Source organism: Kogia breviceps, chromosome 4, assembly GCF_026419965.1.
Source record: "Kogia breviceps isolate mKogBre1 chromosome 4, mKogBre1 haplotype 1, whole genome shotgun sequence".
Lineage (NCBI taxonomy): Eukaryota > Metazoa > Chordata > Mammalia > Artiodactyla > Physeteridae > Kogia > Kogia breviceps.
Genome location: NC_081313.1, coordinates 165,456,437 through 165,479,468, shown reverse-complemented (window position 1 = coordinate 165,479,468; position 23,032 = coordinate 165,456,437). Strand labels below are relative to the sequence as shown.

At 39.9% G+C, this 23,032-nt stretch overlaps 1 pseudogene; it reads left to right on the top strand.

Moving 5' to 3' along the window:
- The first annotated feature begins 22,038 nt into the window (after positions 1-22,038).
- On the top strand, positions 22,039-22,636 carry LOC131756201 (COMM domain-containing protein 2 pseudogene; annotated as a pseudogene).
- The last annotated feature ends 396 nt before the right edge of the window (positions 22,637-23,032 follow it).

Here is a 23,032-nt window from a genome sequence, read left to right as displayed (position 1 = left end):
AGAAAACAATCAACGCAATTACAAAATGGGTAAAGATTTGAAATGACATGTCATCAAAGAAGGTACTCAATTTGCAAGTAAGCACATGAAAATATGCTCAATATTATTAGTAATTAAAGAAATGCAAATTAAACCCATAATTATATACCATTAAATACTTATTAGAAAGACTGAAATTAATAAGGGTGACTACTGAGTGCTGGTGAGGATGTGGAGGAACTGGAACTCTCACACACTCTTGTTGGGTTTGTAAAATGTTACAGTCACTTCAGAAAAACATGGGGTATGTTGTTAAAACTTTAAACATGCACCTAGCATATTATCCAGTCACACAATTCTTAGGTTTTTACCAAAGAGAAAAGGAAGTATATGCCCATTTAAAGTTTTGTACATGAATGTTCATAGCAGATTTATTTGTAATAGCCCCAAACTGGAAATAACCCAAAAGTTCATCAACAGGTGAATGGATAAACAAATTGTGATATATACATGCAATGGAATACTACTTAGAAATAAATGGGAATAAACTATTGATGCCAGCAACAATGTGGATATATTTCAGAGTAATTATGCTGAGTAAAAGAAGCCAAACCAAATCTAAAGTAACTTGTATGTTTCCATTTATATATTATTCCTGAAAATGCAAACTAATCTGTAATAATGGAAAGCAGATCAATGGTTACTGGGGGTGGGGGTGAGATCAGGAGGGCAAGAAAGCAGGATTGCAGTGGAACATGAAGAAATATTTGGGGGTGATAGATACACTTTGTTTTTTTCTTTTTTTTTTTTGTGGTATGCGGGCCTCTCACTGTTGTGGCCTCTCCCGTTGCGGAGCACAAGCTCCGGATGCACAGGATCAGCAGCCATGGTTCACGGGCCCAGCCGCTCCACGGGGCATGAACCCGTGTCCCCTGCATCAGCAGGTGGACTCTCGACCACTGTGCCACCAGGGAAGCCCTACACTTACTCTTTTGATTGAGGTGAGAGTTTCATGGGTGAAAACTTATCAGATTGTAAGTGTATACTTTATTAATTATGTTTAGTTTGTTGTACATCAATTAAACCTCAATAAAGCAGTTTTTAAAAAATCCTCTAATCACTTTCTTTATTGTCATAGATGAAATTCATGTCCCAGGTGTAATATTGAATGAAGAAACCATTAAGGGGCATTACAATTCTATGTGCTTGTTCTCTCACCACTGCCACAAACCAAAATACCCAAGTTATCTTTACTGTAATGTCTGAAATATCTTCAAGGGGTAAGAAAGCCAGTGCACCAACCTAGATAAGGCTTACAGTATCCAGGGATAATTTGTGATTCCCCATCAGATCTGCTACATGGGGTGTGCCTCCTTTCTGTGTGTGGTGGAGGTAACTTGAGTATAAAATAGTGAGCAAGGTGAGGCATCGATTCCCAGCCTGCCTCCAGCTGGCTGCCATGAAAACCTGGAACATCTGCGTGTGCTCCTGGAAACTCCATCTAGGGCAAAGCCAGGCAGCTGGGCATGCTCAGTAGCTGGGGGAGGTTTGCGTGGAGAGTTGAAAGCTTTGACTTAGCCTTCCACCCCCTCCTGCTGACCCCCTCCCTTGCCCCTACCCTGCCCATAGTAGTTGCCCGGCATGCTCCCAGTGAGATGTGGAACATGGCACTCCGAGCGATGTAGCAGCCAAGGAGGAGAAGTGGGTGAGGCACAGCCGCTGCACTGACAGCCAGCAACCAGACCATTACAAAGCTTTGAGCTAACTGAAAGAAAGAGTGCTTACAACCCACGGAACCAACCTTAGCTACTGGGGGCAGACTCAAAAAACAGCGGAATTATGAATGTGCAGCCTGCGGAAAGGAGATCCCAAACACAGTAAGTTAAGCAAAATGAGAAGACAGAGAAATATGCAGCACATGAAGCAGCAAGGTAGAAAGCCACCAGACCAAACAAATGAAGAGGAAACAGGCAGTCTACCTGAAAAAGAATTCAGAGTAATGATAGTAAAGATGATCCAAAATCTTGGAACTAGACTGGAGACAATACAAGAAATGTTTAACAAGGACCTAGAAGAACAAAAGAGCAAACAAACCACGATAACACCATCTATTGTGAACACCACAATAAATGAAATGAAAAATTCTGTAGAAGGAATCAAGAGCAGAATAACTGAGGCAGAAGAACGGATAAGTGACCTGGAAGATAAAATAGTGGAAATAACTACTGCAGAGCAGAATAAAGAAAAAAGAATGAAAAGAATTGAGGACCGTCTCAGAGACCTCTGGGACAACATTAAATTCACCAACATTCGAATTATAATGGTCCCAGAAGAAGAAGAGAAACAGAAAGGGACTGAGAAAATATTTGAAGAGATTATGTTTTAAACGTCCCTAATATGGGAAAGGAAATAGTCAATCAAGTCCAGGAAGTGCAGAGAGTCCCATAAAGGATAAATCCAAGGACACACGCCAAGGCACATATTAATCAAACTATCAAAATTTAAATACAAAGAAAAATATATTAAAAGCAGCAAGGGAAAAGCAACAAATAACATACAAGGGAATCCCCATAAGGTTAACATCTGATCTTTCAGCAGAAACTCTGCAAGCCAGAAGGGAGTGGCAGGACATATTTAAAGTGATTAAAGGGAAAAACCTAAACCAAGATTACTCTACCCAGCAAGGACCTCATTCAGATTTGACAGAGAAATTAAAACCTTTACAGACAAGCAAAAGCTAAGAGAATTCAGCACCACCAAACCAGCTTTACAACAAATGCTAAAGGAACTTCTCTAGGCAGGAAACACAAGAGAAGGAAAAGACCTACAATAACAAACCCAAAACAATTAAGAAAATAGTAATAGGAACATACTTATCGATAACTATCTTAAATGTAAGTGGATGAAATGCTCCAACCAAAAGACATAGACTAGCTGAATGGATACAAAAACAAGACCCATATATATGCTGTCTACAAGAGACCCACTTCAGACCTACAGACACATACAGACTGAAAGTGAGGGGATGGAAAAAGATATTCCATGCAAATGGAAATCAAAAGAAAGCTGGCGTAGCAATTCTCATATCAGACAAAATGGACTTCAAAATAAAGACTATTACAAGAGACAAAGAAGGACACTACATAATGATCAAGGGATGAATCCATGAGGAAGATATAACATTTGTAAATATTTATGCACCAAACATAGGAGCACCTCAATACATAAGGCAAATGCTAACAGCCATAAAAGGGGAAATTGACAGTAAGACAATCATAGCAGGGGACTTTTAACACCCGACTTTCACCAATGGACAGATCATCCAAAATGAAAATAAATAAGGAAACACAAGCTTTAAATGATACATTAAACAAGATGGACTTAATTGATATTTATAGGATATTCCATCCAAAAACAACAGAATACACTTTCTTCTCATGTGCTCATGGAACATTTTCCAGGATAGATCATATCTTGGGTCACAAATCAAGCCTTGGTAAATTTAAGAAAATTGAAATCAAATCAAGTATTTTTTCCAACCACAACACTATAAGACTAGATATCAATTACAGGAAAAAATCTGTAAAAAATGCAAACACAAGGATGTTAAACAATACACTACTAAATAACCAAGAAATCACTGAAGAAATAAAAAAATACCTAGAAACAAATGACAATGAAAACAGGACAACCTAAAACTTATGGGATGCAGCAAAAGCAGTTCCAATAGGGAAGTTTATAACAATACAATCCTACCTCAACAAACAAGAAAAATCTCAAATAAACAACCTAACCTTACACTTAGAGCAATTAGGGAAAGAAGAACAAAAAACGCCCAAAGCTAGCAGGTGGAAAGAAATCATAAAGATCAGATCAGAAATAAATGAAAAAGAAATGAAAGAAACAATAGCAAACACAATAAAACTAAAAGATGGTTCTTTGAGAAGATAAACAAAATTAATAAACCTTTAGCCAGACTCATCAAGAAAAAAAGGAAGAAGATTCAAATCAGTAGAATTAGAAATGAAAAAGGAGAAGTAACAACTGACACTGCAGAAATACAAAGGATCCTTAGAGATTACTACAAGCAACTGTATGCCAATAAAATGGACAAGCTGGAAGAAATGGACAAATTCTTAGAAAAGCACAACCTTCTGAGACTGAACCAGGAAAAAATAGAAAATATAAACAGACCAATCACAAGCACTGAAATTGATACTGATTAAAAATCTTCCAACAAACAAAAGCCCAGGACCAGATGGCTTCACAGGTGAATTCTATGAAACATTTAGAGAAGAGCTAATGCCTATCCTCAAACTCTTCCAAAATATAGCAGAAGAAGGAGCACTTCCAAACTCATTCTACGAGGCCACCATCACCCTGATACCAAAACCAGACAAAGATGTCACAAAGAAAGAATACTACAGGCCAATATCACTGATGAACATAGATGCAAAAATCCTCAACAGAATACTAACAGACAGAATCCAACAGCACATTAAAAGGGTCATACACCATGATCAAGTGGGGTTTATCCCAGGCATGCAAGGATTCTTCAGTATACGAAAATCTATCAATGTGATACACCATATTAACAAATTGAAGGAGAAAAAGCATATAATCATCTCAATAACTACAGAAAAAGCTTTTGACAAAATTCAACACTGATTTATGATAAAACCCTCCAGAAAGTAGGCATAGAGGGAACTTACCTCAACATAATAAAGGCCATATATGGCAAACCCACAGCCAACATTATTCTCAATGGTGAAAAACTGAAACCATTTCCTCTAAGATCAGGAACAAGACAAGGTTGTCCACTCTCACCACTCTTATTCAACATAGTTTTGGAAGTTTAACCGCAGCAATCAGAGAAGAAAAAGAAATAAAATGAATCCAAATCAGAAAAGAAGTAAAGCTGTCACTGTTTGCAGATGACATGATACCATACATAGAGAATCCTAAAGATGCTACCAGAAAACTACTAGAGCTAATCAAGGAATTTGGTAAAGTTGCAGGATACAAAATTAATACACAGAAATCTCTTGCATTCCTATATGCTAATGATGAAAAATCTGAAAGTGAAATTAAGGAAACACTCCCATTTACCATTGCAACAAAAAGATTAAAATACCTAGGAATAAACCTACCTAAGGAGACAAAAGACCTGTTTGCAAAAACTATAAGACACTGATGAAAGAAATTAAAGATGATAAAAACAGTTGGAGAAATATACCATGTTCTTGGATTGGAAGAATCAATATTGTGAAAATGACTGTACTACCCAAAGCAATTTATGATTCAATGCAATCCCTATCAAACTACCAATGACATTTTTTACAGAACTAGAACAAAAAAATCTTAAAATTTGTATGGAGACACCAAAGACTCCAAATAGCCAAAGCAGTCTTGAGGGAAAAAAACGAAGCTGGAGGAATCAGACTCCCTGACTTCAGACTGTACTACAAAGCTATAGTAATCAAGACAGTATGGTACTGGCACAAAAACAGAAATATAGATCAATGGAACAGGATAGAAAGCCCACCTTTAAGATGGTCACCTTATCTTTGATAAAGGAGGCAAGAATATACAATGGAGAAAAGACAGTCTGTTCAATAAGTAGTGCTGGGAAAACTGGACAGCTACTTGGAAAAGAATGAAATTAGAACACTCCCTAACACCATACACAAAAATAAACTCAAAATGGATTAAAGACCTAAATGTAAGGCCAGACACTATCAAACTCTTAGAGGAAAACATAGGCAGAACACTCTATGACATAAATCACAGCAAGATCCTTTTTGACCCATCTCCTAGAGAAATGGAAATAAAAACAAAAATAAACAAATGGGACCTAATGAAACTTAAAAGCTTTTGCACAGCTAAGGATACCATAAACAAGACGAAAAGACAACCCTCAGAATGGGAGAAAATATTTGTTTGCAAATGAAGCAAATGACAAAGGATTCGTCTCCAAAATGTACAAGCAGCTCATGCAGCTCAATATCAAAAAAAGAAGCAACCCAATCCAAAAATAGGCAGATGACCTAAATAGACATTTCTCCAAGGAAGATATACAGATTGCAAACAAACATGTGAAAGGATGCTCAACATCACTAATCATTAGAGAAATGCAAATGAAAACTACAATGAGGTATCACCTCACACCAGTCAGAATGGCCATCATCAAAAACTCTACAAACAATAAATGCTGGAGAGGGTGTGGAGAAATGGGAACCCTCTTGCACTGTTGGTGGGAATGTAAATTGATACAGCCACTATGAAGAACAGTATGGAGGTTCCTTATAACACTAAAAATAGAACTACCATATGACAGAGCAATCCCACTACTGGGCATATGCCCTGAGAAAACCATAATTCAAAAAGAGTCATGTACCACAATGTTCATTGCAGCTCTATTTACAATAGCCAGGACATGGAAGCAACCTAAGTGTCCATCGACAGATGAGTGGATAAAGAAGATGTGGCACATAGATACAATGAAATATTACTCAGCCATAAAAAGAAATGAAATTGAGTTATTTGTAATGAGGTGGATGGACCTAGAGTCTGTCATACAGAGTGAAGTAAGTCAGAAAGAGAAAAACAAATACCATCTGCTAACACATATATATGGAATCTTTAAAAAAAAAAAAGGTTCTGAAGAACTTAGGGACAGGACAGGAATAAAGACGCAGACGTAGAGAATGGACTTGAGGGCACAGGGACGGGGAAGGGTAAGATGGGACGAAGTAAGGGAGTGGCATGGGCATATATACACTACCAAATGTAAAATACTTAGCTAGTGGGAAGGAAGCAGCCACATAGCACAGGGAGATCAGCTTGGTGCTTTGTGACCACCTAGAGGGGTGGGATGGGGTTTGTGGGAGGGAGATTCAAGAGGGAGGAGATATGGGGATATATATATATGTATAGCTGATTCACTTTATTATAAAGCAGAAACTAACACACCATTGTAAAGCAATTATACTCCAGTAAAGATTAAAAAAAAAAAATAGGTTCCCAACTTTGCCATTAACTAGCTGTGTGACATCAGACAAATCACTTTCCCTCCCTGTTCTTTATTCAGTTTTAAAATAAAGTTCTAGAGTGCTCTGTCTGGCTCCAAGGTTAGGTTTTTAACATGCCCTACCATCATACAGAGATTTTTTGATACTGTTTCCAACATGTGGAGGACTAATTTCATCAGTTATCTTTCTATAACATGATTCAACATTTAGGTGGACTAACTGCTTGCTATAGCCACCTCCTGGAGCCTTGCAGTGAACATTAGCAAGGGCTCTTGGGTGTCCTGCAGAGAAAAAACTGAATTTAATTTTGTTTTTGCTCTGTCTTCCTATGTTTTGACCACAGAATGATATGTTTAACTGAACACCTGATAAATAGCTCATGATTTGGGGAGTATTGATGTCACAGATTGTCTTCTAAAGAGCAAGAATTAATGGGGGGAAGGTGCTCTTAGAGAAGTGCTGTACTAACCCTCTGAGACCCGGAAATGGAGAAGTTGAAAGGGATGTGCATGAGAGTGACCAAGGATGTGGAAAGGAGCAGCTGGAGGGTGATGAAAATGAGTAGTAATTCGGAGTGGGCTGAAGGGGAAGGAGGGGCAAGTGACTTCCTTTGGAATGTATATTCTTAGACCCTCAGAGTTGCCTCCATACTCTCCCTACCATCCCCAGCTCCTTGTGGAGCCACTGCAAAGTAGGTTTCTGCACATCCATCAGTCTGCATATTCTGCTTGGCTTTGGATGTCTCTAATTGGATTATTAGCAGTTGGGAGTCTTTCTATTGACTTGGCTTAGTATCTCCTACTGTGTACAGAAGAAGGAGGTTTGATGGGAGAGTTTCAGTAGGTACAAAGTTCCTCCGAGGCTGGACCTCCCCATTCAGGGCCCAGTTTTATGATATTTGAGGGAGTTCAGGTCATTTCAATCATTTTTAGTAGCAAAACTAGCTTTGTTGTTTTTTTCTGTACATAAATTTACAAATACTTAAAAAGATAAGATACTACATAAATATTTGAAGAAAAAAGTAAAGAGAACTGACTTTTACTGCCTGTGATAACCACTGTCAATTTGATAACCACCTACCATTTGTCATTTTATATATAAATATATATATGCATCCACAGTTGCATAAATGGGATCATAATTTGTTGTAGGCAGTGCCCTCAAAGATATCCACATCCTAATCTCCAGAACCTGTGAAGATGTTACATTACATGGCAAATGGGAATGAAAATAGCAGGTGTATCTAAGGTTGTTAATCAGCTGACCTTAAAATAGGAAGATTATTTTGGATTATTCAGATGGGCCCAACATAGTTACAGGGGTCCTTCAGTGTGGACAGTGGGGGCAGAAGAGTCAGTGTGTCAAAGTGATGTGATGTGAGAAAGACTCCACCAAGTCATTGCTGACTTTGGAGATGGAGAAAGGGGCCACCAGCCAAGGAATGTGGGTGGCCCCTAAAGACTGGAAAAGCATGTAAAACTAATGCATGCTGTAAATACTGTTATTATGAAAGATACTTCCCCCCCTAAGTTTCTCAACCCTCCTTTCCTTGTCTCTACATCCCCATCACACAAAACAGTTTTAATGACATGATATGTGTTGGGTTGGCCAAAAGCTTCGTTGGTTTTTTTCTGTAAGACGGCTCTAGTAGCTCTTAGTTGTCTTTAACTTCATTTGAAACAATTTTGTTAGATTGTATATGACAGCTGTCAAGTCAGTGTGCTTTTGAAAAAGAGACATCAAAATTGGTGAATTTTTGTATAGCCATTTTAATATTGAAGATGGAAGAAAAAAAGCAAGATTTTTGACATATTATGCTTTATTATTTCACGAAAAGTTAAAATGCAACTGAAATGCAAAAAAAGCTGTGTGCAGTGTATGGAGAAGGTGCTGTGACTGATCGAACGTGTCAAAAGTGGTTTGCGAAGTTTCATGCTAGAGATTTCTCGCTGGACGATGCTCCATGGTTGCGTAGACCAGTTGAAGTTGATAGAGATCAAATTGAGACACTAATTGAGAACAATCAACATTATACCACGTGGGACATAGCCGACATACTCAAAATATCCAAATCAAGTGCTGAAAATCATTTGCACCAGCTTGGTTATGTGAATCGCTTTGATGTTTGGGTTCCACATAAGTTAAGCAAATAAAATCTTCTTGACCGTATTTCCACATGTGATTCTCTATGTAAATGTAATGAAAACGTTCCGTTTTTAAAACAAATTGTAACGGGCAATGAAAATTGGATACTGTACAATAATATGGAACGGAAGAGATAGTGGGGCAAGTGAAATGAACCACCACCAGCCACACCAAATAAAGGTCTTCATCCAAAGAAGGTGATGTTGTGTATATGGTGTGATTGGAAGGGAGTCCTCTATTATGAGCTCCTCCGGAAAACCAAATGATTAATTCCAACAAATATTCCCAATTAGACCAACTGAAAGCAGCACTCCACGAAAATTAGTCCTGGCTGTTGTCTTTTCTGTCCCTTCCTGCTGGACGAGTCCTAGTCCTCCCCCTGGCATAAGACTGGATGGCATTTTGAGTCAAGCTGTCTCTTGGAAGCTGAAGCTATTATGAGAGGCTGGGTAGGGAGGGTGGGACAACTGGCATTCAGCTGAGTGGGAAGATGAGGAACAGCTTGCCAGCTGCTCAAGAGAGTGTTTGCAAAGTATGTGAAAGATAAAAGAAAAATCGTGAAAAGAGTGTGTGTGTATGTGTGTTTGTGTAACTGAGTGTGTCCATATAACATTCAGTTTATTTATTTATTTTAATTTACTTATTTATTTTTGGCTGCATTGGGTCTTCGTTGCCACGTGCGAGCTTTCTCTAGTTGTGGCGAGCGGGAGCTACTCTTCGTTGTGGTGCGCGGGCTTCTCATTGTGGTGGCTTCTCTTGTTGCAGAGCACTGGCTCTAGGCACGTGGGCTTCAGTAGTTGTGGCACACGAACTCAGTAGTTGCGGTTCATGGACTGTAGAGCTCAGGCTCAGTAGTTGTAACACATGGGCTTAGTTGCTCCGTGGCATGTGGGGTCTTCCAGACCAGGGCTTGAACCTGTGTCCCCTGCATTGGCAGGCGGATTCTTAACCACAGCGCCACCAGGGAAGCCACAGTTTATTTATTTAAAATGCTTTGTTCTTTAACAGCCAGACTCTTCTGTCTTCTTAATGTTTCTAGAACCCATGCTCTCTTCCTTGAGATATCCTCCTATACAAGTCTAGAGAAGAGACTAAAGGCCTGGGAGCCCCAAACCTTCCACAGATGATGGGTGGCCTCTCTCTCTCTGAGGCCTCCATCATGCCATTTAAAACCTGTCAATGCTTACAGTACCTCTGTGTCCATGACGTATCCTTGCCTCTTTCTCATTTATGCACCTCAGGTGGGTAATTTAAGCTGTTTTGTAGGTAGGTCCCAGTGACTTGCTCATTTCAGGTTTACTTCAGCTACCAGTCCTAATGATGAAACAGATACTGCTTATGAGCCCCTATTATGTGTGTAGACTGTGGAGTCAGACACCTTGACTTCAAATACTGGTCCTTCTAGCTGCTAACTTGGAGGTGTCTCTTAAATGCTTTGGGTTTCAGATTTCTCACCTGGAGAATGGAGCTAAAAAGTAGTACCCAATACCATAGAGATTTTCAGAGCAGTCGGTGTAGATAATAAATGGAAAGGGTGTAAAATGGCACCTAACACGCAGCAAACACTCAACAAATGTTAGCTATTGATACTAATCCTCATAACCTTCTTGAGAAGGGTATATTATCTGCATTTTAGAAATGAGGAAACAGTTTCAGGGAACAAAATAATAACTGGCTCTGGATCACACAGATTCTGAGGAATGGAGCCAGAACTCATACTCTTCCCTTCAAATGGCAAAGCTACATCATGTTAAAGGGACACCTCCTTACGAAGTTCATGAGCATTTGGGAAGGCAAATTCCTGCCTATAGACTGAGCAAATTATGTAATGCCTCAGAAGCTGTTTCCTCATCTGTGTGAAGTGAATAATACTATTCTTGCATAACAATTATTATGATGGTTAAATGAGATAACGCTGTGGAAGTAGTAAATATTCATTTTTTTTTTTTTAGCCTCCTTTCTTACTTTTAACTGGAAGCAGAACACAACAGGATGGAAAAGGCTGTGCTGTCACACCCACTGTATATGACCTTGTCAATCGCTGAATGTTATTGGGATCCCATTTCCTCATTTTAAAATGTAGGCAATGATGTGTCATTTGATGTCCTCACATGATTATTGTTAAGGACACATGAAAGATGAAGGAAAAAATAAAATCAAGATGAATAACATGCTTATAAAAACCCAGGGATTTTTACTGATGTCAGACCCAACTTGATTGCTCTTCTTGGGTACTTTCCTGCTTGTTAGTAGCAAGGCATCATGGAGGGCTAAACTTGGCATCTACATGCCAGTTCAAAACTTAGCTCTAGGACCTTGGCAAGTCACATCTCTTTTCTGGACTTACATTTCCTTCTCTGTGAAACTGGAACCATTACCCCTGCCCTGCCTACCAAAAGATTTGTCATGAAAATCAGGTGAAATCATGGATGTGAAAGAGTTTTACAAACTGTGTGATGTCATGTAAACTGTCCAGTACCCAGAACAGGGAGTCATCCTATGCATTTATGTTATATGAACTAGAAAGCCTCTGGTTTTCCTTCTTACCCTGAGAACTTTACAAACCCTGCCCCATTCCCTGCTCTCTTAGTTTCTCCATCACTTCTATCCCCAGCTTCAAGATAGCACACCATTCCGCTAGCTTTGTTTGTCTTGATTGGATGGCCAAAGGCAAGTTGACTGGTGACATTGAGACTGACCTGGTGACTGGTGGTTTCAGACTGTTAGATGCTCAGCCAGGGACAGTCAGAGGTGAACAAAGCAAGGAAAGCTTGGGATAACGGCGGCCTGATTCCAAGGCTGAGGGATAGGGATTTCTGTCCAGAAATTATAGTCAAAATATTTAACAACCTGTAGACAGGAAAATCGGGCCATGCCACCTTGGTAATGGAGCAGGTCCCAAGAGCCCCCTGCAGTATCAGGTGATACCCTTGGGTTGCTGGGTGGTGTGGAGGTCTTGGTCACAGGAAGTGTGGTGGTGGAGCACGCAGGAGACTGGGAGCAATGGATATTAACCAAGCAGTTTGCAAGTCTTTCAGTATTTTCAGTGTAATATAACTATTTCAGTGCTGCCTTAGCTGAGACTATAAGCTTCTTCCCCAGGTATAACAAACATGAACCTTATATTTAGAATCTCTAAAGAGTTGGGCAGTGTGTCTGGAGCTGCTTCCTCCTTTTCCTCCTCCTTCACTTTTTGCCCTCTCCCCTCCCTATTCATCTCCATCTCCTCCTCTACCTCTCTCCCTCCTCCCCTTCTTCATAGCTACTTTTAACACAATATGAAAGAAAAACCAAAACATATGGAAAAAAGATGAATGCATTCCTACACATTTGGAATCCTGGTCAGATTTTGGCCCTCTCCCTTCTCAGTCATTATATTAAACCTTAAAAAAAAAACAAAACTGTTTATAATTCAGCCACAGGGTTAAGTAAACAATTGATTCAAACAGGAACAAGACCCCTCCTTTTCTCCCCCAGCCTTCCTCTTAGGGCAAGACTTGAAGGTTTTCTTTCTAGAAAGGGATTTGTAGCTGCCACAAAGAATAATGGGGGACCCAAAGAGATGATTAATTAGGTCTGGTGTCCAGACCAGGATGCAATAAAGAACATTCCTGGAAAAAATTCAAACATTTTTACATGAAAAAAGTTGAATTTAAACTATTTTTGTAACACAAGCTGTTTGTTGTTGTTGTTTTTCCCAAGATGAGAGTATCTGATTTGAGATTTAAAAGGCCACCCAAAGAAATTCCAGGGAGTGTGGCACCTGGACCAGTCTGTTTGAATCCCTGCTCTACCACTTACTAGCTGTGTGAACTTGGCAAATAACTTAATCCCTGCTCCTCAGTTTTCTCATGTGAAAAATGTGAAAGAGGAAAGAGTTCCTATGTCCAGGCTGGTGTGAAGGTTAAATGAGATCATTCACTAGCATGCTTAGAGCATTGGATTAACATGTAGTAATTGCTCAATAAATATTTGTATTAGTCAAGGTTCTCCAGGGAAATAAAACAAAAAGGGTGTGTGTGTGTGTGTGTGTGTGTGTGTGTGTGTGTGTGTGTGTGTGTGTGGTGAGAGAGAGAGAGATATTATGGAGGCTGAGAAGTCCCATGATCTGCCATCTACAAGCTGGAGACCCAGAAAACCAGTAGTGTAATTCCAGTCTGTGTCTGAAGCCCTAAGAACCAGGGGAGCTGATGGTGTAAATCCTAGTCCAAGGACAGGAGAAGACTACCGTCCCAGCTATTACACGGTGTCACTTCCACTGCATTGCACGCATCAAATTAGCCATAAAGTCTTGCCCAATTTCAAGGGGAGGGAAAATAGATTCCACTTCTTCTTCTTCTTTTTTTTTTTTTTTTTTTTTTTTGTGGTACATGGGCCTCTCACTGTTGTGGCCTCTCCTGTTGTGGAGCACAGGCTCCGGACGCACAGGCTCAGCGGCCATGGCTCACGGGCCCAGCCGCTCCGTGGCATGTGGGATCTTCCCGGACCGGGGCACGAACCCGTGTCCCCTGCATCGGCAGGTGGACTCTCAACCACTGCGCCACCAGGGAAGCCCTAGATTCCACCTCTTAGTGGGGAGTGACAAAGTTCTGGAAGAGCATGTGAGACCTGAGATATTGCTGTAGCCATTTTTTTGAAGTCATGACCTTCTATGGTTTATAAACTCTTAAGTTCCCAGCAAGGGAGAGACCATCACATGCTTGCAACTTCCAGATTAACTGCTAATTGAAGTGGCTCTGGGGCCTCTTGAGTTAATACTCTGAATGTAGCCCTGTCCTTTTAAGGTTTCTCCCAATTGTTTTTCTCTGGCAAGAAAGTTAAGACCTACAGCAGAGAATCCTTTCACATGTTCCCTGTCTTACTTCAGGCTACAAACCTTCCACAATAAATTCTGCCCTTAAAAGTTAAAAGATTCAACTAAGCACATCTTCTGCCTTTTTTATTAAAGTGTATTGATTCCCCCCCCCCCTTCACTCCCAACTTTTGGATCCCAAGGTCCTGCCAAGTTGATGACATGGAGCAACATGTTTCCTTAGGACTTCTTACAGGAAAGCAGATCAGACTGGGGACCTGAATTAGTATCCCAAGTAAGAAAAGCAGTTGACCTTCTTGTAAGGAACATTCATCTCTACCCATTTATGGGCTTAGGTCTCTACTCAGAGACATTCCACATAAATATTTTAACCTGGTGATGGTGATGACATGTTCTATTTTTCTCTTCCACAAGAGTAAAAGGTTCTGTCGTAGGGGTCAGTTGATGTATGTTACTGTCTTTGGTACTCAAACTGCTAAAGATTGGGAACTAAAATTATTTTGTAGTAGATTTGAATGAGATATTTCACTCTTTCTTTCCTGTTCTTAAATTAGCTTCCTCTAGTTTCACTCCATCTGCAGAGAAGTCAGGAAATTTTAATGTAGTCATGACTGTGGTGGTGGTGGCAGGTCTTGGGGGTGAGTTGGGATGAGGAGGATACTTTCCTCTTCTCAGGGTTGTACATCTTGTCTAGAATGTTGGGTTGTGGCTTCCTGTGTTCAGTCCATTGTTATTGCCATTGATATGCTCACTATCCAGGCTGAAGGATCAACAATTACCCAAGGGAAGCTCTTCTTCCCAAGACAGGAGCAGGAGTATAAGAGCAAGTTGAGTGGAAACCCAAGAGGCCTCTTAAGGCCTTAGATCAGAGATTTGCACTGTCCTGTCCCTTTTACAGAATTCTTTTATTCAAGCAATTCTCATTTCCAAGCCCAGATTCAAGGGCAGGGAGGTGTACTTTTCCTGCAGAGAGGCATGGCATGGGTGTGAATGTAGAAAGGGGTGAATAACAGAGGCCAACAATTCAGTCAATCACAGTTCCCCTTCCCTTTTTTTTTTTTTCTGCCTGTAATTTATTTGTTGAAGAAACCAAATAATTTGTCCTGTGGAATTTCCCACATTCTGGATTTTTCTGATTGCATACCCATAGTAGCATTTGACATGTCTCTGTTCTTTGCATTTCCTTAAATTGGTAGTTAGATCTGGACGCTTGATCTGATGTAACATTTTACAAGGATCCTTTATAGGTAGTGATGTGTACTTTTATCAGGACGAACAAACATCCCTCTGTCTCTCTTTTTGTGTTGTTAGTGGCCACCATTGATCATTGCCTGGATTCATTATTTAGGTAGGGATTTGCCAAAGGATTTATTTATTTCTTTCTTCATTTATTACTGGGAATCCTTCTACAAAGAAGAACTTTCCTTCATCAACTGTTTGTTATCTGAGGTACAGATCCTACAGGAAATCAGGCTAACTGCTTGATTCTTTCCTTTATTTACCTTTATTTTCCTTTATTTATTTATTTATTTATTATTTATTCTTTTCCTTTATTTTCCTTTATTCTTTCCTTTATTTATTTATTTCCTTTATTTATTCTTTCCTTTATTTATTTATTTATTTATTTATTTATTTACCAGTTTTCAGAGTATATTGTGTTTTCCCAGCAAGCTCCAAAGATGACATTGAGTATTGTTTCTAGTGTCTTACAAACTCATGGAATTTAATATATTTGAAGCATTTAGTTCCTTGGTATAGTATTATTCATGTCAAGCCTCATATTGCCCCATTTTAGCCAAGAGAAGCCTCTTGGAGCTGATTCTTGGCCTTCTGATTTGCTCTGACAGTGTCCTTGCTTCCAGGTGTGATAAGACTGTTGTTATTCTGTAGGTTCCCAAGTTACTCAGCTGCATTTGGGTGCTGAATTGAAGATGGGCATCAGGCTGTTTGGAATAGTGCTTATGCTAGTCTATTAAGAGGAAGGCAGAGGGACTGAATGAGGAAATGGGCGTTTGATGGCTAAGACTGTGTTTGTTGACTAGGCTCCAAGAAAGTGGGCGGTCCATACTGAGAGTAGTTTGGGGATTTCAGGACTCTGACATTCCTGTTTACCCCTTTGTTGGTCTGATTCCCCACAGATCTATGACCCAGCGTTCTCTAGGAGCCTTTGGCCAGGCCATTAAATTCATGTAACAGTAACTAATGAGCATAATGGATTCATCTCAGGACAAGGCTTTCTCTGAACAACAAAACATAGCCTTTGGGACCCGGGGCACAGCTTCATTTTGTAGCTGTCTGCCTGCTTGTTCAGATAACCATTTACAGATCAGCCCCTCAGTCTTGGGTTTTGAACAGCTGGTAGCAATTTTCCTACACTAAATGACTGCTAATTATCCTATACACCACACTTAATTCATGCCTTGTTGGCTGAGTTGTGAGTTCACCTACTCATTGTAATTACTCCTTATCCTCATCCTTTTTTACCACCCCCTTCTCTCTTATCCCACTTTGCATTTCCAACACCACAATACAGAGAGGTAGATCCAGCTGAGCAGAAGTTTCATAGTACTAGCAAGTTTCAGTTGATCAGGCAATGAACTCTGGTTCTCTGCAGCAGACAGAGAAAATGCTGAGAAATGAAAGCTCCAAGGAGGAATTGTCATCCCAGCATCATATTGAGCTAGAAAGCATCACAACCAGGAGGCTGACACCCTGAGATCCATTAGTGCTTTCACGGTCAGGCCATCCATGTGCCTTTGATTATATCATTTAATTTAATATCTCAGTCTCAGTTTTTTTCATCTTTAGAATGGGGATAGTAGTTCTTTCCCTGGCCACCTCACAGGCTAAAGTGGAATATGTATATTAGTGGTATTGACCTATTAAGTATTAAAGCTGACAGTTTAGGTTTCGTGAAGTATTACTGCATCCTCACAGTAAATGGTAAGGGGAAGAAACTCTTCCAGGCATGTGAATAATAATCTGTAATTTTAGAGACTTTTCCCACACATTATCCTACTGAGTCCTCATAACGAATGTTGAGATGGATTAGACAACTGGAATTATCCCCGTTATGGGTTGAATTATGTGCCTCCAAAAGATATGTTGAAGTCCTAGCCCACAGCACCTCAGAGTATGAACTTCTTTGGAAATAGGGCTGTTGCAGATGTCATTAGTTAAGGTGATCTCATACTGTAGTGGGTGGATCCTTAATCCAACGTGACTGCTGTCCTTATAAGAAGAGGAAGAAGAAGCACACAGGGAGAACGCCTTGTGACAACACAGTCAGAGACTGGAGTGATGCAGCTACGGGCCAAGGAATACCAAGGACTGACAGCCACCACCAGAAGCTAGGAAGAGGCAGGGAAGAATTTTCCCCTACAGACTTCAGATGGAAAATGGACCTGCTATCGTTCTGATATTGGATTTCTATCCTCCAGAGTTGAGAGAGAATAAATTTCTGTTGTTTTGAGCCACCTGGTTTGTGATACATTCTTATGGAAGCCTTAGGAAACTACTACAAGCCCCATATTTCTGACCAGTATGCTGAGATTCAAAAAAAAATCTAAGCAGCATATATTTGCCAAGTGCCTACTAAGCACCAGGTAGTCTTTTAGATCCTGGTTGTATAGCTCTAAACCAAACAAAGTTAAAATTATGCTCTAGGGTGCATAGCTTGTTAAAGACAAATACTGTGATGAGACTCAGGTTTCCCGGCTTCCAGATAAGCATTTCTGTTTTGGTTTATTTCAATTACATCCTCCTAAGTAAAGAGTGACTCTAATACTGGCAATGCTTATACTGCCCGTGAATGTGCTTGGATTTTTTTCCCTATTCTCTAGGGAGCTCAGGAGCTTACCTCTTTACTAGCAAACTTACATTATACTTCCTAAAGACACATTACATGTACTATTATAATCCTCTCTAGCCCTGAGGATGCTTTTTTCCCTTGGCCCTGAATTTGGAATAAAATAATCTGATGCAAGAATAGCTGTTTATGATAGAGTACTTCTGCAGAGAGGAGGGAAAGGGGAATTCCAGATTGCCACAACATTTCTAGTTGAGGAATTGGGTTTTTAAAATGCTGTGAAGGGTTGAGAGTCACTGGTTAAGGGACTTGTGCAGAAAAGTTGCTCTGGAGCACCTGAACTCATTCCTCCATGTATAGGGAAAAACAGAAGAGGGTAGAGTGGGCCTGACTATAGCCCTGCCATGGAAAGAACAAATTCAGCTCCTCAGCTCCCTGGTGATGGGGCTAAGGGACTTGGTGCTTTCACCACTTAAGGGAAAGAAAAGGTAAAATAAGTGTGTACAGGAACGTTACTCCATAAATAAAACCAACCACGGCAATAGCCTTGAAAGACTTATTTCAAGACCTCATTTCCCTCCCACCTTGACATTTTAATGGGGTCAGCAGCTTGAGCTTCATTGTAATGGAAACCAGAAGACAATCTCCAAAAGTGAAAGGCTACAGTGGAGGCTGGGTAGACTTTGTGTCTAAATGTGTCAGCTCTGTCCTCAGCAAATGGCAATGTTGCCTGACAGGCAATTAGTGCTGTTCCTAATTGCTTCCATCAAACCTGGCTGTTTGAAATACCTAGAGCCCCATACTAAGCCACGCCTCAGCCAACACTGTTTTCTTGGCTTTGGTTAATGCTTTATTTTTGGCATGCTGGTTTCTGTCTGGCAATCAAGTTCATTCTGACCTGTTAAACTTTCTGAAGACCCTCTCTGATCAAAGCCAGGAGACAACTAGGTTCTGTCTTAAGTGGAAGGCTGGCAAAGCGGACTATCTCCTGTTCAACTTGTCAGTTCAAGGGGAGAAGATGAAAGCTCTAGTTAGGACTCTGCCCACAGCTATACAGTCCATGGTAGACCTGCCTGACAGTGGCATTTTCTTGAACATGTAGAAATGAATATCTGTGTGGGGAGCTCTGAGCACCCATGAGAAAGGATGAATAGGCTTACATTTTAAAGTAAGTTCTGATAGCTTGCTATATAGGAAGCATAATTTTTTCTTAATCTAAAATGTTTCCAACATGATTAAATTAGAATTCTTGATATTTCCGTCCACCAGTATCCCCAGCTCAGTAAAGGCTACAACAACACAGAGAACTAGGAGTCATTTTTTGGGTTTTCCATGTTCCTCATTCCTCTATTACTTTTCCTTATCCCCTTTTCCTTTCTTCATCACACTCCTGGACATATAGCTGGAGAAAACTCTAATTCAAAAATATATATATATATTATATATATGTGTGTGTGTGTATATATATATATATATATATATATATATATGAATCACTTTGCTGTACACCTGAAGCTAACACAACTTTGTACATCAACTATGCTTCAATAAAAAATAAAAAGAGTGGATTTCATTGTGTGTGAATATGCCACAATAAACCTGAATTTTTTTAAAATGTCCAAAAAAATGTAAAAAATGCTCCAATCTTAGTGATTGTCTGTATTTGGCTGATGCAGACCTCTGGTCTTTGTGAACAGCTATATGCCTAGGGAATTTGTTTAGAACAGTCAATGGCAATTGTTTAACCTCACAGATGCCTGTGGTGGCAATATCAGTTGAAGCTAACAAGGGACTGACAGCCAAAAATCTTTAAAGACAAAATTGTGGAATGAGCTGTCCATAGGGGAATTTTAAAAGCTATGACAGGGACTTCCCTCGTGGCACGGTGGTTAAGAGTCCGCCTGCCAATGCAGGGGACATGGGTTCGATCCCTGGTCCAGGAAGATCCCACATGCCACGGAGCAACTAAGCCCATGTGCCACCACAGCTACTGAGCCTGTGCTCTAGAGCCTGCGAGCCACAATATGGAGCCCGTGTGCCACACTGCTGAAGGCCACATGCCTAGAGCCTGTGCTCCGCAACAAGAGAAGCCACCACAATGAGAAGCCTATGCACCACAACGAAGAGTAGCCGCTGCTCGCCACAACTAGAGAAAGCCTGCAGGTAGCAATGAAATCCCAATGCAGCCAATAAATCAATAAATCAATTTATTTAAAAAAAAAGCTATGACATATTCCTGGGAATCTAGAAGGCCATGCATATGTGAAGGGCAGTACACATGCCCAGGAAAGACATGAGAAGACCCTAATCACACATCTGTCTGACCCTGATGATCTGCACAATTAGTATGTGAAGGCTAAGGCAGAGTTGTCAACTGCCTGTTGGAGTGTTGACAGAATGCCCCAACAAACACATAGAACCTCTGGTGAAGGCTGAGAGACATATTATTTCAAGGCATTTAAGGAAATCTCTGTCCAATCATTAGCTGAACACTAAGGTAACCAAGTAGAGACTTCAGTGGTCCCACACAATAAAGAATACAGACTTCACAGAATTAATTCCGAAATGTCACTAAGTGAACAGCAACAATGAGAAACCCTGGGAGGAGAGTAGTATCTGATTTCCAGAGTTGTTACATATCTTATTTTAAGTGTTCAGTTTTCCACAAAATTATAATATATGCAAAGAAACAGAAAAGTACAGCTCATATACAAGAAAAAAAGAAGTCAATACAAACTGTCCCTGAGGAATCTCAGACATTGGGCTTACTGGATAAATACCTTAAAGCAGCTACTCTAAAAAGTTCAAAGAAATAAAAGGAGCTGTGTAAAAAGTAAAGTATAAAAATGATATTTCCAAAATAAAGAATATCCATATAGAGGCAGAAATTAATTTTAAAAATAAAAATTCTGGAGTTGAAAAATAAAATAACTTAAATGAAAAATTCACTAGAGGAGCTCAAGAGCATATTTCAGCCAGCAAAAGAAGGAATCAGCAAGCTTGAAGATACATCAATTGAGGTTAACTATTTTGAGGAACAGAAAGGAAAAAGAATGAAGAAAAATGAACAGAGCCTCAGAATCTTGTATCAAACCTACCAATATACAGGAGAAAGAAAAAGGGGAAGAAAGAATATTTGAATAAACAATAGCCAAAATCTCAAATTTGGTGAAAACCATTAATCTACATATTCAAGATGCTCAACGAATCCAAGTAGGGAAACCTCAAAGAGATATACACCTAAATATAGCGTAGTGAAACTGTTGAAAGACAAAATCTTGAAAGTAGCAAGAGAAAAACAACCAATCATGTTCTAGGGATCTTTAGTAATAATGAAAACTGATTTCTCTTCAGAATTTGGAGGCCAGAAAGCAGTGAGATGACATATTCAAAGTGCCAAAACAAAGACTATCTATTAGGAATTCTATAACCAGAAAATTATCCTTCAGTAACAAAGGAGAAATTAAATAATTCTCAGAAAAATAAAAACAGAATTTATTACTAGCAGACCTGCCCTACAATAAATACTAAAGGAAGTCCTTCAGGCTGAAATAAAAGCACACTAGACAGTAAACCGAATTCACAAGATTTAGAGAGGTCCAGTAATGGTAACTACATAGTTACCATTTACATAGATAAATATTATATAAAAGAAAATATAAATATATTTTTGTTTGTAACTCTTTTTTTCTATTATCTGATTTCAAAAACACTGCATAAAGCAATAATTATAAAACTATTGATGTGCTTATAATGTGTAAACATGTAATTTGTATGGCAATAATAGCATGAAGAAGGGGAAAGGAATTTTATTTATTTGAGCAGTTTTTTTCATATACTATTGAAAATAAGTTGGTATTCATCTGAACTAAATGGTTTTAAGTTAAGATGCCAGGGCAGGGCTTCCCTGGTGGTGCAGTGGTTGAGAATCTGCCTGCCAGTGCAGGGGACACAGGTTTGAACCCTGGTCTGGGAAGATCCCACATGCTGTGGAGCAGCTGGGCCCGTGAGCCACAACTACTGAGCCTGCGCTCCGCAACAAGAGAGGCTGCGATAGTGAGAGACCCGCACACCGCGATGAAGAGTGGCCCCCGCTCGCCGCAACTAGAGAAAGCCCACGCACAGAAACAGACCCCAAACAGCCAAAAATAAATAAATAAATTAATCAATCAATCAATTAATTAATTTTCTTAAAAAGATGCCAGGGCAACCACTAAGACTAACTTAAAAAAATTAAGGATGAAATCAGCCGCCCGGTGAAGATGCCACTGGACCTGTCGGAGGAGCACAAGGAGCACCTGGCCTTCCTGCCCCAAGTGGACAGCACGGTGGTCTCTGAGTTGGGGCGAATCGTGGTGGAGTTCCCGAGGTGAGGTTAGAACCCCAAGATCTACGAAGGCTCTGTGAGAAAGCTCAGCATGAGTAGTGACCCTGTCCAACATGGTGTGGAAGAATTAATATACCTCCTCACTGAAAGTTCAAAGCTTATGGTTTCTGAACTGGATTTCCAAGACTGTTTTTGTTCTGGGATTCTCTGAAGAATTGAACAAACTGTTGCTTCAGCTTTATCTGGACAACAGAAAGGAGATTAGAACTATCCTGAGTGAATCAACACCAGACCTCCCCAGTTACCACAGCCCTTGAATGGCGACTAGATGTACAGCTTGCAAGCAGAAGCCTCAGGCAACAGATTAAACCAACAATGACTATAAAGCTATACCTTTATAGAATGGAGATCATAACACCCAAGTTATGCAGACACACCCAGCCTCCCTGCTCCATTTGGTTCAGCAATTGGAGCAAGCCTTGAAGGAGATAAAAACAGACCAGCATAGGAGAGCTGTGCGCAATATAAAGTAGTCCCAGTTTTAAGGTTTTCTTCCCTTTGAATCGCTTGTGAATTGATGATATGTAGCAGTTACTTTTCAAAATTCTTTTGATAGTGATAAATACATAGAGATTCATAAAATTTCTTTTCCTGTGTCAAGAAATTGAGGTCATGATAAAAGGCTAAGTAAAGTTCCTTTCCTGGTGCTAAATATCTTCAGCTTCTTGACAATTAAGATGTATTTTGGGGATTCCCTGGTATCCAGTGGTTAGGACTCAGCACTTTCACTGCGATGGCTGGGGTTCAGTCCCTGGTTGGGGAACTAAGATCCTGCAAGCCTCGCAGCATGGCCAAAAAAAAATTAAAAAGATGTATTTTCTATTTTAAATGTGTAAATAGGATTGAATCAACTGGAAGTGAATATGTAC